The sequence below is a fragment of the Ailuropoda melanoleuca genome, chromosome 7 (assembly GCF_002007445.2).
Source record: "Ailuropoda melanoleuca isolate Jingjing chromosome 7, ASM200744v2, whole genome shotgun sequence".
In the NCBI taxonomy this organism is placed as follows: Eukaryota; Metazoa; Chordata; class Mammalia; order Carnivora; family Ursidae; genus Ailuropoda; species Ailuropoda melanoleuca.
This window is the reverse complement of record NC_048224.1, coordinates 135,543,042-135,559,975: the sequence shown is the minus strand read 5'-3', so window position 1 is coordinate 135,559,975 and position 16,934 is coordinate 135,543,042. Positions and strand designations below refer to the sequence as shown.

Genomic DNA, 16,934 nt, shown 5'->3' with positions numbered 1-16,934 from the left:
CCAGTCGATTCAGCTCCCGAAGCCTTGGCGCTTGGGGAGCTTGGGCAGGAATGGGATCCTTGGATCTGACTTGCTTTTACCAAACAATGTAGCCAGGAGAAAGCCAGGCCTGGTGGAGATTAACTTTCAGTGTGAGTTACGAGGATTTAGAAGAGGCAATTCGTCCCTAAGCATTTAAGGCCGTGACTCCTCATTAGTTACCTGTGCATTCAGTTTTGCATCTTAGCTCCTTTCTTGGAATACATTTCTAGTCAGATCCAAAAACATTTTACAGAATCATGGAATTTTAGCCTTGGGAAACTTGGAAAAAGTGTGGAGACATTGGTTAGCTTCTGGAGTAAGCGTTTGAGATCAGAAGGAAAATCAGTGACCTAACTGAAGACCAGTAAGTTGGCCATGGATTTAGGAGTAAAGAGATGGGGACTTGATTTACAAATCACATTTTAATTAAAGAATTAAATCCGTTCTTTTAAAAGGGGTAAATTTCAAATTGACCAACATGTTTTACCAAGAATTCCCCATAAGGGCAAGAAACGTCGCAGATGTAAATCGGATTAAACACATTTTTGCGTGATGCCGGGTGGCACTTTTCCGACACGGCCCCTATTGAGAAGTTACTTAGTGCAGTCTCTGTCCACCCAGCCCGGTCTTGTATGGACCACTCTTTTTCCTTGGTGTAAGATTTGTATTTGCCGAGGAAGTAGTTGCTGTGACATCTTTACGCCGGTCCGAAATTGTGAGGCACCAGGTGGTGCGGGAAAGCGCCGGGCTTGGAGTCCGGGCTAGGCGGGCCGGGAGCCCGGGCTGGGCGGGCCGGGAAGAGGCTAGCCAGTGTTCGCTTTGCGCCTACAGAGGTCACTCTTCCACGCGCAATGCTCGCTGCGCCCGCCCTCACCTCTTCCCACAGGCTGTCTGCTCCACTCCACTTTACACTTTCGCTGACGGATTGTTTGGGGAGGCTGATTCCCCCCCACCACCCAAAATTTAATATTTACGCTTAAATCTTGTTTGAAGACATTAGCATTAACCCGTTCATTGCTCAACTCAGTATATGTGTCTCCGTGTTAACTACTAACTACTTGATCAGGAGGAAGATTAGAAATGTCTACTTGGAAGAAAAGGTAGAGGAGTAGCTGTTTCCACCACGGACATTAATATCTCCTTTTCCTAATGTATTTGGGGTGGGGGGAAGTGACTGCTATTTGATTCACCATCCTGATGACCAGGATTCCTGTGTTTCTGGCTGTGGCCAGATTTGGAGACCTGCTGGAGGCCTGCATTTTGGAGAAGCCTGCCTCCCCACACTGATGAGGTTTCTGTGGCCATGATTGCTCCCATCCTCAAGAGTAGAATTTCTTTGAAAATTCTCATGATAATGGCTTGGCTGGAGGACTGGATAATTTGTCCCTGGAAAAGGTCTCCTTAAGAAAGTATGCAGCTGAATGCTAGCTTGAGAGATCAGAAAGATTTCTTCCTGGAGGAGTGATATGAAAGAGCCTTTTCTAAGTTGGAGAATGAATAAAAACCCCTAGTGCCAAGGGGCTGCTTTATTTGGGGAAGTGGCATATTTATTCCCAGGGAAAAGTTTCAGTCCGTGAATGGGATGTGGCAGGAAGGTGATCAGATGCAGTTGAGGTTTCACATCAGTTCTGTGAACTGTGGAACAATTCATTTGTAATGAAGCCGCCATCAGTAATTAGATTTGTTTCATTTGGAGGTCAGCTTTTTTAGCAGGCGGTCGACGTAGGGAGCAGGAGCAGCTGTTTGGATGCAGGGTCCAGAAAATCCTTTGTAAATTCACCGTCTCCATAACTACTTTAATCACACTGTCTGCTGCTCCCATCCCTGAGAGTTTACGCAGCAATCAAAAGAAGTTCTGTGTGCTGAAACATTAGCAACCACCCTGCGAGGTGAATTACTCACATCACATCCACAGGCATCGGCAGTGTTGCCTCAGTTGTGGTCCGTTAGGTTGTTGAAGCCTTTTTTTGTCCCCCTTTCATCTCAGCAGAAAATAGCAACGCCTGGCTTTCATTTCCAATTAACTGATGGAGAACAATTTTTCTGAGCATGATGAATAGTTGCCTCTTCTAAAAAATACCCACTTTCAAGTGAGCAAGGCTATATTGTTATGGTGCTGTATAATGAATTACAGTGACTTTGTTGGAAATTTCAGTCGAGCAGTAATTTCTTCTAAGGGTACTGTTCCCTGTGCACCATATACTAGTTAGTTAACAAAGCATTTTGCTTTCCCCGTGTCATTTTTTCCCTGCATAATACTGAATTCCTGATATTGATTGACTTGATACAAAAGAATGGCTGGATAATATCCAGATAACCTATAATGTGTGGGCCCCACCACAGTCAGGCTCTGAATAAATACGGACCTGTCAGAGATTGATAAAATAAACTACAATGGATAGTGCTGTTTGAACAGTCCATTGAATACCATATATAAGCCAGCCTGCCTTCCATTGTGTCTGAAATTCTTATTTTTGTAGGTAAACAAATGCACATTCAACGCTGATTGAATAGCCCCTTGAACTATGCTCCACAGTTTGCGTTTGGGTTAATCTTGTCGGTTTTAATATAGAGAGAAAAAAAGCACAAAGCACCAGGGGTGGAATTGTTAGTCCTTTCCCATCCACATTCCTCACATTTTGTCAGGATGATAAACTAGAGGTAATGGACTGTCGTTCCACAGGACAACCGAGCCAGGGAGAACACAAAGACGGAGCTCAAGTGATAGCTCACAACATGCTTGGTCGCCTTCTTTTCAGGCAAGAAGAGAATTTATTTGAGAATCGTGTGTCTAGGGACTGCACTTTTTAACCTCGGCAATTACAGCTTCAAGCCTCAGAAACCGGGAGCTGGAGGTTAAGATGATTTGTTAAGCGCTTGATTCTAAATCTTTCACAAAGCGTAGTTGTTGACACTTGTCCTACCGATGTAAAGAAATGCAAATGAGTGCAAGTTCCCTGAACGTTTCTGACTTGTAGGCAAAAGTAGGACAGGTGAATTCAGCCATCATCCCCAGACCAGCTAAAAACTAGAGACTGGAATGGTCTCTCCGGATGGAGTTAGCTGAAGAGTAATCAGTATATTTGGATTACTTATTGTAAAACCTCTTGTCTGTAAATTTACTGAGAGAAATCCTTTGGTTGGTGGATCAGTGCATTAACTATCCTCAGAGGGACATTGCAGTTGGAGTGATGATGCTACCTTGCCTTCCACTGAAATGCTTTGGGTAGCTCCCAGGAGGTTGAGTGTGACATCGACCTTAGTGTGATGTTTCCCAGAGTGTTTGCCTAATGGGAGACAGTCTGAGATCCCAGCATGACTGCAGTGATGCGTCATAGGAATGGGAGTGGCAGGGAAAGGAAATACGGACTGTAGACCCTCAGCAAAAAGGACATTTTTTTCTTTAGAAAGGTGATTTCTTTAACATTTTATGAAAACTTTATTCTCAAACTGTTCCCTTACAAAGTAGACAAAAAGCAGGGTTCTTGCAAGAAAAATAATGATGAAAATGGTACTCCTGTCTGCCTAATCTCTGCTTTCGCTAGCTGCTGACATAAAGAGCCTGTTTTTCAGGTCACTTATCATTCATCTACATAGATTTGCTTATGAGCTCAGCCTTTGTGTAGCGGAGTAGAGCCTTAAATAGGAGTGTTCAACTGTTTAAAATATTTTGATTAAAATATGCAGAACCCATAGAACTATAAGCTTCTAGTCAGGAATTAGCTCTTTCAGGGAAGAGCTCCCCCCACCTTTTTTTTTTTTTTTTTTTTTTTTAGGGGTGGGATTAGAATAGGGCTGGGAGCGGGATATAAGAAAAGCAAAGAAGGAAGGATGGCAAATGGGACAGTGTTCGAACAGCTTGGAAAAACTCCTGTGGCTTCATTGTCTCTGTAAAGCCAAAGAATACAAAGACATAAGCAACTCAGCCCTTCTCCCATGATGGAAAATGTAAACCGTTGACATGGCCCCCTGTTTAACTTGTTTAATTCTTGTTTTAAATTCAGTGCTACGCTAGCCGTGTGAACTCTGAAGATTTCTTTAGTAATCCATTTTGTAGTTCCGAATCAAAAACAAAGTGAAAGGGTCTGACACAATTTGCTTTTATTTTTAGGCAAATCAACCCTGGTCATAGTTAATAAGGGGATTACAACCCAGACTAGGTCTTTACAGATGTAATGTAAATCAAGGGCAGAGTATAAAGAAACTGATCCCTTTTGATTGAAGTACGGTAAAAAGGCATAGAGAAACTAGCAGCAGTAATCTGATTGTATGGCAATAAAACCACCATTTTCTGTCTTTCAGATAAAAATAATGTGGTAAATCCATGCAGTTCATAAGATGGAAAGGCAGATAAAGGGGGAAGCCATGGCAACATATAGATTAGCTTGATGTTGGAAATGACACGTCTCTGAAAAGGGTGTAGGAGCGAAGGCCCTTGCTCCGGGCTGTTGGCTATTATGTGAGAACCACACAGACTTGGAAACTCGGATTAGAAAGTATGAAAGCCCTACTTGTGGCCCGGGATGGTGAAAGCAGGAAAGAAAAGCTGCTCAGTTCTTGCTCATTGGTGGTGGATAATATGGCGAAGGTAGATTTCATTGGCTGCCTTTTTGAGAGGTTGAGGCATGGGGCTGATTAAAACTTCAGATCGCTGCAGTTGTTAAGGCTGCAAGCTTTTCCTTTTTAACTCCTGGCCTGACCGCAGCAGCCATTCTGTAGGATTAGCTGCAGTTGGCGGTCCTCGCCTTCATCTCTTCGGGCTTCAGGCAGGGCCATGCTGGGCAGGAAAAGAGACCAGAGGGGAAGGTAGGGCTGGAGCAGCACGCAAAGAAAGAGAGACCTTTGGACTGTGGCCATGCTTCAGACCCAGCGCCATCTCATACCGCGTGGGAGAAGCGAAGGTAAACAGGACCCATTGTCCCTCTCCCTCTGCCAGAGAGCCCTTCTCCGAGTTTTGTCCTTCCCGCCTGGAAAAGAATATATAATAAAATAAATAAGGAGGGGGGCTTTTGTTTTCATTCAAACCAGCGGTACTCCAATGTGACCATACCAATGAGCTCTATCTAGATGATATTTTGCTCATAACTGTGAGTCTTCACCGTGGAGTTGAAGGAGATGGGCGCCCTCCGGGTAAAGACGGGATTAGAAAATGTGAGCACTGCTCCGCTTTCAAGTAGAGAACAAAAAAAAAAGAATCGTCATGCCATGGAATCTTATTGCCTTCTGTCTTGAACGACCTTGTGGATCAACTGGAGTTGTGTTTTTGCCTTCCATACTCTCAATTTCAGTCATGACACAAAATGAGCCATTGAAGCCATGATTGGGTTACACGCGGAGTGACATCCGCAATCGGGTCAAGCCGAAAGGAAATAAGTTGCTTTATCGCCTCCTATTTGGCCCTATAGGAAAGTCTCAGCATTTCTTTAGGAGAGTCTGAAGACGTGGCCAATACTGAAAGCTACAAACACCCCCGGTGCCTTTCTTGATGGAGTGGACCAAGGGAGTTCCCCGTGCTGTTCTCTGAACAGCAACGTGGGGCCTTTCTAAACTAACTCGTTCTGTGTCTGAGATCTTCATCAAATCCTCTCAGTATTCTCTTTCAGACCCATTGCGTTGATTTGGTTCCTAATACTCTGTTTGGGGCAAGGACTTAGGCCTTTGTTGCCTGCTTTTCTGGTCATTACTATGTAGATTTCATAGATCCAAAACATTTAGAAATGATTGCCCATACCCTTGCCATCCCCAGCGGCTGCGACTTCACTGTCCTTTCTAGCCTAATTCAGTAATCTATAGCAAAAGATCCATTGCACTTGTCTGGATTCAGCAAAGAGAAGGGACACCCCCTAATTTATAAGCTGGTCACATCCAAGCACCTTGCATTCTGCATTTGACAATGATTGCTAATGGCCCATTCAGCTAAAGTATTTGCTTGTTAACAGGGAACAGAGCATGATAAATGTCCAGCAAGCTTGCGGCCTCCTTCAGCTTTTCAAATGCAGACTGGTGCATATTTATGGCAGCCAAATGACAAAGGAAGAAGCTGAATTGCCCTGGCCTCCAGCTTTCTACTAGGAACAGGGTTAAAGTGATTAGGGAAAGAAGCAGGGTTGCCCTGCCTCCAGTTTACTGACCGCCCGGCAGCATTCAGCTTCCCGTTCTACCTGCGGAAATGGACCGCAGAAAGTGCTGGAGATAAGGATGGTTGGATCGGGTACACCAGGGGAAAAAGTAGGTGGTCAGTGATGAAGGGTTTTCCCTGCACACTGGATGCCAGGTGAACCTATTTCTCGTGCTCCCGCAGAGAATCAGAAGTGGTTCTTTATGTTCCCTTTCCTGTATAAATTCAAACGTGTAATTCTAGTTGAAAGCATTTTTGACTGGTGAGTGCATACTTGCTGACTTAAACAAACAAACAAAAAAAGACCAAAACAAAGCATGGTAGGAGAACGTTTCATTAAAGAAAAACAAGTTGTTTCTGCCTTTGGTAATTCTCTACACAGAATATGAAGGAAAAAAGGATTGTAGTGAAGTATTAATAGTTTGCTGTTTTGTTTCTCTAAAAGCATGGATAGGTGAAGGTTCTGCCAACTCAGGGGTGGGTGGACATTCAGGGTGCCCGGAAGGAACCACTGGTGATCGGCTTTGATTTGAAAAAGTTTGTTTTCTTCAGGACTATAGATTCTTAATGTTTCCTATCTAAAGCGATTAAACAATCCAGTATATTTTCGCAGTTTTTCAGCTGCATCCTTTAATTACAGTCCTTGTATATAGGTCTCCCCATACTTGCTGGGCAAGTACCTCTTGCCCCCGAGGCTTTCCCCTGCCCTTTGCAAGTACTGTTTCCCCTCATATCACCCCAGAATGATTATGAGTGCTACTCTCCACTTTGAAACCAGTAGAGTCAACATGTTTTTATTGGAGGAACGGGATTATGGATGGTCCTAAGGCTTTGGCTTGTTTGGTAGTTTGGGGTGTGTGTGTGCAGCACCCGCTGTCTGTCCACTGGTGCTCACAGCCACACTCCCTGCAGAGTCCCTAATCTGTGGCATAGCAGAGTGTCTCAAGTGTGCCTTTCCCTTTGCAGCATCCCCTCAGCCTCCCGGAATCTTGGTCCTTTCTCTTTCCTCCAGTCGAGCTGGCTGACCGTGGCCTGGAAACCTTTGCCCTAAACTAGAACTGTCGTGTGAGTGGGGCTGGGCCGGGCGTCTTCAGGGCCAGGCTTTGAATGGGCCAGCTAAAGAAGTTAGAAGATGCCAGTTTTCACGTAACTACCAGAACTAAATTTGGGGTGCATTTTAGATGCAGATAAGCTCTTGTAAGCCCTGAGTTCCCCATGGTCTGTGGGAAAATGGATCTTCATTACCATGGACTGTCTAATAAAGTTTACAAATTCCCCTAGATGAGTGCCCTCTTTATGACATAGATCAGACATAATTTCTTTAAATCTTTTCTCTGTAATCCCACAGCACTTTAGTTAAATACCTAGGGCATAGAAAGAACATTATACACTGCACTGTCATGATTCATCTGCAAACCTTAATCCCCGTCATTGCCCTCCCTGTCCCTAAGAAAGAGGCAGGGACAAGAGCTGTTGCATCTTGGCGGCCTCCACCGACTAGCTGCTGGTGACATCCAGTAAGAATCAGCCTGATGCACAGACACAATCTAGATGTATGTTTATGGCTGCCTATGGTGTGGTAACATGTCACCTGTTACAAGATACCCCGCCCGCTGCCAGAGCAGCGGCTCTAGAACTTTAGGGCACAGAATCACCTGGAGGGCTTGTTGAAACAGGGTTTTGCTGGGCCCCCACCCCCGAGTTCCGGATTCCTGAGGTCTGGGTGGGACTTGAAATTGATATTTCTAACAAGCTCTCAGCTGATGCTGCTACCACTCAGGGACCACACCTTGAGAACCATTGCTCTAAATTAACTTTTTTTTTTTCCCTTGGAAACAGCTCAACATTAGCTCATCACCCTCTAAGGCTGTTTTGGAATCTCTGAAGAAATCTGTGGTCCTTGCCTTGCTGCTTTCTGCCACATTCTTGCCTTGTTGGAGGCCATAGGGGATCGTCTAGGTCACTGAGGGGGTAAAGCACTGATTTATTCAACAAGCACTTGTTAAGTGTGAGGCCCTTTACTAGGCTCTGATGATAGAAAGAAAAACAGTCTCCACCCTCAAAGACTTAAGTCTTAGCGTGGGGACAGGGAAGGCCTGGTGGAAGTGTGGTCACAGTAGGTCCCTGAAATACACAGTAATAAGCAAGTCAAAGTAATAACATTTCGGCTATGAGCAGTATGTGTGTATCGAGTGTACGTCTGTAAGCATCCATGTTATTTCATACATCAGATCCCACAAATGAAGCAAATAGACCCGGTGGGATAGCTAACCCGGTGATCTCAGCTACCTTTCTGAATATGAGAATTAGCAGTACCGATGAGTTTTTAAGATGCATGTGATGATAATGGAAAGGTCAGGCAATTCGATTTAACAAAAACGACCAAGCAAGTGCTATTTTAGTTTAGCAAAGGGTACCTGCTTTGGAATCTGGCTCTTTGAGCCCAATCCCAGCGTAGCTGGTTTTTTTCACTGTATAACTAGGGGCAGTACCCTCTATGTCTCAGTTATCCCGTCTCTAAAATGGAGGCAGTAGTCTACTAGCGCTGAATAAAAGAGTAATAAAATTGTGGTCAGGATTAAAAGAGCTTAGCTCTGTGCTTGGCACAATGAAGCAATAAATGTCAGCTATTGTTAATAAAATTAATTGAATATCTGTGTGCCTGGCTACGGTTCATTTTGCCTACCATATACAAAGGCAGAATAAATAAAAATGAAATGTTAATAAAGCTTATAACATGGCATGTTCACCTTTTAAAGTTTGTTGTGTTGTATTTTGTTCACCTGCCACACCTGTACTCTTTCTTTAAGACTTCTCTGCTGTGTGAAGCACTTTATTTTCCCCTCTACTGCAAAGTCCATGCTCTCTCCTCTGCTCCCTATCCCTGCCGCTTCATTGCATCATTTATAACACTGGCTAAATCAGTTTCTCCACCATGGACTGAGGAGAGCCTGGGCTGAGTCCACTTCGTGTGTTCTAGTACTGGATACGGTAAGAGATGGTGTTGTTGAACAGACACGTGAATGTAGGGATGGGCATAGTAACACTCTTTGCATTGATGTTACATGTTATTATTTAGAAACCTGCTCACCTGGTGGACAGTTCACTTAACAACAGTCATAGAGCACTTAGTGTGTGTCAGGTGCTGCTCTAACAGTTCAACGCATACTGACTCGTTCAGTCTTCACAGTAACCATCTGAGGGGGCTACTTTTATGACTCCTGTAATATCAACGGGGAAACCAAGGCACATTAATTAACTTGCCCAAAGTCCTGTAGTTAATAAGTGGTACGGTCTGCGTTTGAATCTGATTACCCTGGTTCCGGAACCCATCCTCTCAATTCTCTGCCTCTCTCTTACGCTATTGCATGGAGTGATTAGAAATCGAATAACTAAGTTAAGCATACATACGTTCACTGAAAACCGTGCATACAAAGTGGGGTAAAAAAAAAAAAGTTTGAGGTGTAATTCTTCCCTTGTCAGTCGTTATTTATAACCTTTTCTATGATGGATATGCAATTCTCGATGGATCCTTTGAATCTTTGATAACAAGGTTCTGCCCAATGGACACTCAACAGTTATGAAAAGTATATAATATTAATGCATTTATTGAGGATTATTCCTTTGACTATTAACGTGATGGCTTCTTTAGGAGAAAAAGAGGTCAGATTTTCGAGGAGAGTTGCATTTGGTTAGGTGCTGAGCATGTGTCAAGCTAAGGAGATAGTATGACATCTTTTTTAGAGTCTAGTCACAATTAAATGCCATTTTATTTTGGATTTTGGGATCTGTGCCAGCTTCTAGCTTGTCAGAGCTGAGAAGACTCAAATCAAGTCCAGGCCTATTTCTACAGCAAACTGGGATTCTGGCTTCTTGCCTGTGGATTCATTCAGTATATCCCATCTGGCTTTTGATGTTCTGCAAGTTTGGAGCAGTTTGTTTTAGGAAGCCGGGCAGCCTGGGGTTCTCTTGCGTCCAGAATGAGCCTCTCCGTTTGCATTTTCCCCGGGACTTAGTGTCCACTTACCTGTTGACCAGGCAGCCAGCTGGAGGTCTCAGCCAGGTCTTCCTTCCTTTCAGAGCTTAGGACCCACGGCATCCCTCCTAGTTTCTCCATGTCCTGTGCCCTTCAATTTAATTCAGTGGCAGCCTGTTTGAATAACTTAAGAGTATTTCATTTCTGTGCATGTTTGTGTTTTGATGAGGCTCTATCCGGGCTGCTGGTGGTGACCGAGCAGGAACTATACTGTCCTATTATGGTGGTGCCCATGCACATTTTTGTAAGACAGTTTGGGGTGATCTGTGTAGAGGATGACTGGTCAGGGTTGACTTTTGTGATGTCAGCAGGGCAGACCTGGTAGCCTGCTTTATTTCTTCCCTCTCCTCTTTCCAACTCTCTGGGCTGTCCCAAAGCCGTGAGAGGTACAGGAAAATGTCTCCTGTCCTAGGCCCACAGCAGACTCGTCCCTGACCCTGCTCCCGAGCCTGGGAAGAAGGAAGTGTGCAGGAGGCAGGCGTTTAGGTGGTTGGTTGTAAAATGCACACAGCCTTGTAAATTATGTTGGCAGGCTTATGCTCGACTGGCACGGAGAATCTGTTCTTATATGTGTTCTTATAACAAGAGAGAACTAAGTTTTGTGCCTTCTTCAATCTTACTTATCAAAGTGTTCATTCTGTAATCACACTGATACCCATGGAGCACCCATTCTCTGCAAGGCATGGAGTGGATGGCTTGGAGTCCAGCAGGAGACACAACAGCTCCGTCCCGGGATCCCACTCCAGCTTGAGGAGCAGGAACTGGACCCCCTTAGTGTGCCTCTTTCTCTCAGTGCTGTTTTCCCGACCAAAGGGGAGAGATTTCCTTGTTTTTCTAAATAGGCAAGATTCCTTGGAATTTAAAAAAAAGTATGACGATAGGAACGAAAGGCTAGAAAAGAGACGCCCAAACTAGATTGTGAGGTTGTTGTGCAGGGAGATCTCGACTGTATTCCTTCCAGCCAGCCCGCTCCCTTGGTGAGTTACATGTTCCTTTCAGCCCTGTGATGTTCCCACTCAGGCAGATGAGCAAATGGATCTGCACACTTCTACCTGAAACAACGTGGTGAGAGCCAGCTGGAAGTGCCCCTTGAATTTCTTTCTATGTGAAAGCCACTTTTCTCTCGGGTGCCTCACCTATAAATAACAAGAGTTCCACCTTCCTTTATAGACTCTTGCTAAAAGCGTGGTTTGGAACAAGACTGTACAGGTGCAAACAATCACAGTTGGGAAAGAAGCTCGCCTCGTCTCTTCCGCGGGTTATGAAATCCCTGTTTCGATAATGGGGCCGGCGTGGATGAGCCACGACGACACAGTTGGCTGGAGTGACTCACTTCCCTCTTGCTTTCCCACTGCGCCTCCTGGCACCCCAGCCTGACTCTTCCAGCTCCCCAGTTTGGCCTTATCTGGCTACGGTCTTCACTTTTTTGGAAAGTTTTGAGGGGGAGAGGGAGTACTTAGAACAGTTCCATAAATAGAAACCTCTGTATTTTATTTTGAGGTGGGTGGCTGCTTTTTGTTTCTAATTCCACAGTCAAGATCAACTAGGCTCTTTGAACCTGCGCAAAGACAATGGTGCTGTGCCCCACGCATGGGATGTCTGACTTCAATGCAGATCTCTTCTTATTTTACCATTAAGTTTTCTATTTTAATTTCAGTATAGTTAACTTGGTGTCGTTACTAGTTTCAGGTGTACAGTATAGCGATCCAGCAGTTCTGTGCAGGACTCGGTGCTCATCACGGCCAGGGTGTGAAGACAGCTGTTTTCAGCCTCAGCGGGCTCGAGACTGTCCTGTGACTTGGGAGTTTTTATTACAGCAGAACAGATAAAACTTAAATAACTTGCGTCATTTTCCTCAACGAAAATTTAAACTATGGGAATATTATCTTTGAGCATTTTAAAATAAAACTCACTTTAGCCACCGCTGTTTGCGCATTATGTCACAAATAAAAAAACAAGATTAACATCAAAAGGAGTCCGTTTTCATTCAGTTGTGCAGCATTGTAGGCTGTGAAACTTAATATTATTTTGATTCGTACAGTGATCGTAGAATGACAGGGAAATGGATTACGTTTAAATACAAGTGTGCACAGCGGCTACACCCAGACCGTCAAATGCAAGGCGAGGTCATTGGCCAGAGGAAGGCCTCTGGCTCTGCAGATGAGGATTTTATAAATAAAACTCTCCTTTAGACTGTGGTTTCCTACTTCTCTCAAGTGTGTGCATAGACAGAGAGGCACGAATACTGTCGCGCCTCACCTTGGAAAGTTGCTCGACTGGTTTGCACACCCATCAGCTCACAGTGCATTTCGAATTTCTGTGCTTCTCATCTTTCTTTTTCTGGAAAAGATTTTGCTTGTCATTGGCGTGAAGCTTGAAACACACACACCCCCCATACACCCCCTAGCTCTCGGATTTATAACACTTTAATGGTCCCAGATTGTATAGCCGGCTTTTATGCCCCTTTTCTTTTCCTTGAATACATCAGGTTCATGTTGCAGATGATATTTGTTTGAGAAAAGTGTGAAAGAAGGGGCACCTGTGAAAACCAGCCATTGTTCCAGCACGCATACACTTTCGAATTAAAGCAGAAAATGTCAATTAAAGCCTCCAATTACTACCTTATTTCTTGGAGGTTTAAAGCCACTGAGAAGATAGTGGTGCACTGCCTTCAAGTTTTAAGGTAATTGCTTGCTACTCCAAGCAGTGGTATCTGGTGGCCTAATTCTGTATAAAGCTGACAGGCTGGAGCTACGCCCCACTCTCTGGTTTCAGAGAAAGTTTGCAGAATCTTGTTCTGATGGGAAAGTGCAAAAGGGGGCAGTAAAGTGCTATCCACAAAAAGGAAACTTTTCCCAAGTATTTCTCGGGGTCAATATTGCCTATGTCTGTTGTGGGCCCTGCTTTTATTTATTCCCCTTCTAACAAACTCTTCTGTTTGGGGCACTTAGAGACGATCTCATTAAGCTGTCGCAGGACTATAGCGTTCAGCGGAAGTGATACAAGAGGAATATCCCCCGTGGTTATGAAATTCACATACGAATTTAAGTCCTGCTTCTGCAGTGTTTCTATTCCCCAGTGCACGGGGTGTTTCTGAAAGGAGTCTTGGGGTTCTACCCCGTGGAAAGGTGAAAGGCCCCCAGTGCATGATGAGATTCTGGGTCATGGGCCTGGGCTTATCCAGAGCCACCTGCATCTTTCGTCGAGAGGTGACCAGAAAGCTCAGCCAGCTGCAGCGTGCTCCTCCTTCAGAATTTTGGACTGATTAATTTACAAATGGACTGCTCCTCTTCCCTGCAGCCTTAGAATTTTAATTAAAATAAAATGGAAGCATTTTATGGGAAAAGTGCATGTTTTCCAAAATACAGTAAGTAAACTCAAAGTATACTTAATATAGAACTCTGGCTTGCAAATAAACCTGTTCTGTGATAGGACATGATTTTTGGTACCAACTGCTAGGGTGAACGTCCTCTTAAAGCTGGGATTCAGATCCCCTGGAATGTTAGCCAACTTCCAGATTGTCCCAGTGCAATGATGAAGCCTAAACTATTTCCATCCCGTATTTTTCATTTATTTGAGTCAACTAGTTGTACATTAATTACTAGGGTTTTGTGGACTGAAGGGCTGATTTGTTACGTAGGCCACAGACCCAGCCATAATAACTTCAGTTACTTTCTAAGGAAATGCATCAAAAAAGTTGAAACGTCTACAGGTTTTCAATATTTTAAATGCTGATTTTTAAAACCAGAATTATGAAAGATGGCTCAGGAACATGATATCATTTGTTCTTTGAAACTGTACACTGAAAATTATGTTCCATCTGATCACAAAAGCATTTCATGCTTATCGTAGAAAATTCCAAAAAACACAGAAAGCTAAAAATCACCCTGGGTCCACCATCCAGTGTCTCAAAGCAGGCTCAGGTGACAGCCCGAGTTTGCCCATCTGTGTATGCTTTCTGTGTTGTCAGCAAAATAAGCAGAATCGCATACCACACATTGTGTCTTCGTGTATGTTTTCAATTGAAATTAGCCACGTACGTACAATAATCATATACTCTGATATAACTTGGAAAAGAAAAATAAAAACAATCCTCCGTGAAAAAAATAGCTCCTATGCATTTTCGAATTGTACTTTGCTCAGGCAGTGTGCTCCAGCGGTAGAATACCGTGTGGGGGTCCCCTGTCCCCCGAGTTTACATAGTGGCCAGATTTGCACTGTCCTGTTAATGAGCACCAGGGTCCTGTTCTCAGGGGGATGATACCTGCCATCAGTATGCAGAAATTCTAGATATTTAAATGGATTTTTATATAACCAGTGGTGAATGGAAATGGCTCTGGATCTGAGCTGACACTTCAACTTAGTAGCACTGTCATCGTGTCTGGCTAAGGGGGGCTTGCCTGACCCTATTGTTTGTTTGGACACAGACATCGGTCATTCCTGTCTGTGTCTTCTTCTCTTGGTCTCTTTTACTCGCTGTCAGCTTGCTATTTTGCATTCGGGCCCCACTTACTGAGTTACTCTTGTGTATATGGTGGTCTGGCGTATCCTTCATTTACCTCCATATATTCCTTCCCTCAGGAGAACCAGGCCTCCTGTTTTTCGTGTGTATTTTCACAGACTCTGTCAGCATCAAGGAGGCCCCTCAGCGATTTGGCCTTCTAGGTTAATTTTGGGCAACTTTGAAGAAAAGCATGAGAAGTCATTGAATGCTTGTCCTGAGGTGCAGGTGTCCCAATCAGGGACAAACGCAGGAGCGGGCGGGGGAGAAAATGGGGCATTTGTGGTGGGGTTGGGGGTGCAGCTGTGGGTTCCCCCACACAGTGCTCCCTAAGCATCTCAGCTACTGGCTTCCCGTGGACCCCCCTCCTCCATCTGGTCAGGGTGAGAAGTTGATGGGGCACCCGCTGCCCCCATCTGATTTCTCAGCCACTCCCCAAGACCTGGTAAGGCCATGCTAGTCAACAGAGGAATCCAGACCTGAGGTCACACGTGTGATGTTCTGGTCTGTCAGACGAAATTGCATGTTGTGATCCCCGAACTCCGAAGTACTTGGTTTGTGCTTTAAAATGCATCGTGCTAGGGGTTTTCTTTGGTTTTTTTCTTTTGTTTTTTTTAAAGCATGGATGCCTAGTGTGGATTGAAACATTACAGAATATCATGTCACATAAGGACTATATTATAAATAGTTTCCACAATAATGAATATGAAGTTGAAATGTCTCATTTAGATTATTAGAGATCTAATTTAGATTGCTAAATATTAATGTCTAATTTAGGTTATTAGATTGATTCAGAGTATTTCCCATGGGAAGTATTAGAGTCTGGCATGGTGAATAACTTTTTTTAAAAAAACTTGGATTACATTTGATAGGTAATCAGAAGATAAAAACCTTCTGATATGGGATCATTTCATTTCAGGCAGGTTAACTGTTTTATTCCATGTTGTCTCTGTATTTGATTCAGAGTCATCACACCTATTGTCTTGCTTGGAAGTGACTCATTGGGGAAAACCATAGGAGTTGCCTGTTTGTGCTCAGAAGGCCCCCCTCTCTTACCATTCTGGGGGGCCCTGCAGTGAGCAGTGCAGACCCAGCCCTGACTTCCAGGATGCAGCCCTGAGCCAAGGTCTCCTGCTAGAGAGGAGGGTATGGCTTCTCTCTCCCAGGACGGCAGCAGGGTCACTGCTCTGCCCTTCGGTAGCCTGGCTCAAGAAGGAAAGTGGCCTGACTCTGTTCTCTGTCCTCTATAGGGCACGAAGCGCTGTAGGCCTTCTTTGGTTTTTGTTTTGGATTAGACACCAGCAGTCTTTATGAAATGACGCCCATCACTACTCTTTGTTTGGATAGAGTTTCACAAAAACCACCTCACCTGTGTGCTGTGGGTTGTAACTCTGTACTCCTGGTTAGAACATAAATGTTATTTCATCACACAGAAAGAAATCTGTATTTGACCTCCACTGTGGATAGCCAGGTTAGAAATTTGAAATGAGCCAGTGGTCACCACCATAATTCTCCCTCTGTTTTGGGGTATTTTTTTTTTAAATACTTCCTAAGTCAAAACAGGATTAAGTGAATTACTAAATATTACAAAATATTCAGGGCATAGTCATTACTGTGTAGTCTGACTTATTAAGGTCAGTAATCTTGAGGTAATAAAATCCCAATATAAAAGACCGAGCTTCAAAAACAGTTAGGGTTTTTGTCTGTGTTTTAAGTCTGTGGTTACTGACTTGCTTTTAACATATGGGATGCATTGTTTTCCACTCGAAAGTGGTGTTAAGAAATTTACCCCATTTTATTTTCATTTACAGTTTGAATTCTCATAAATTGTCAGGAGACCATCCGTAGCACTATAATTAAAACACAGATTCCATATAGTTGGCCAGTTTCTGCCTCGCCTACTGGTTCTCAGCCTCCTGGGGCGAGGTAGGGTTACCAGATGGCCGCCTTTGTGAGCCGTGGTCTCAGGTGGACTACCTCTGGAGCAGCCTTTGCTGGAGGCACATGCTTGCCATGGAGCTAGACTCCACGGGATGCTTGCAAGCCTGCATGGCCATTCACTTTCTCTTCGTTCTCCTTAACTTCATGGCTTATCTATGCAAAGCTCAATTTAGAAAAAAATTGCATTTCACAAAACCAGATTTATGCTCTAATGTGATGCAGTGAGAACTGAAAAGTGTGCAAAGAAAGGGGGTTTTTCCTGTCGTGTCTCCTGTTTGGCACAGCAGGGCTTCATCTGTTTTGCATGTTATGTACGT

General features: G+C 44.1%; 1 protein-coding gene across 1 annotated transcript in view; it reads left to right on the top strand.

Moving 5' to 3' along the window:
- Positions 1 to 16,934, top strand: part of EFNB2 (ephrin B2) — a 43,588-nt gene that overhangs the window by 1,568 nt on the left and 25,086 nt on the right. The window lies entirely within an intron of this gene.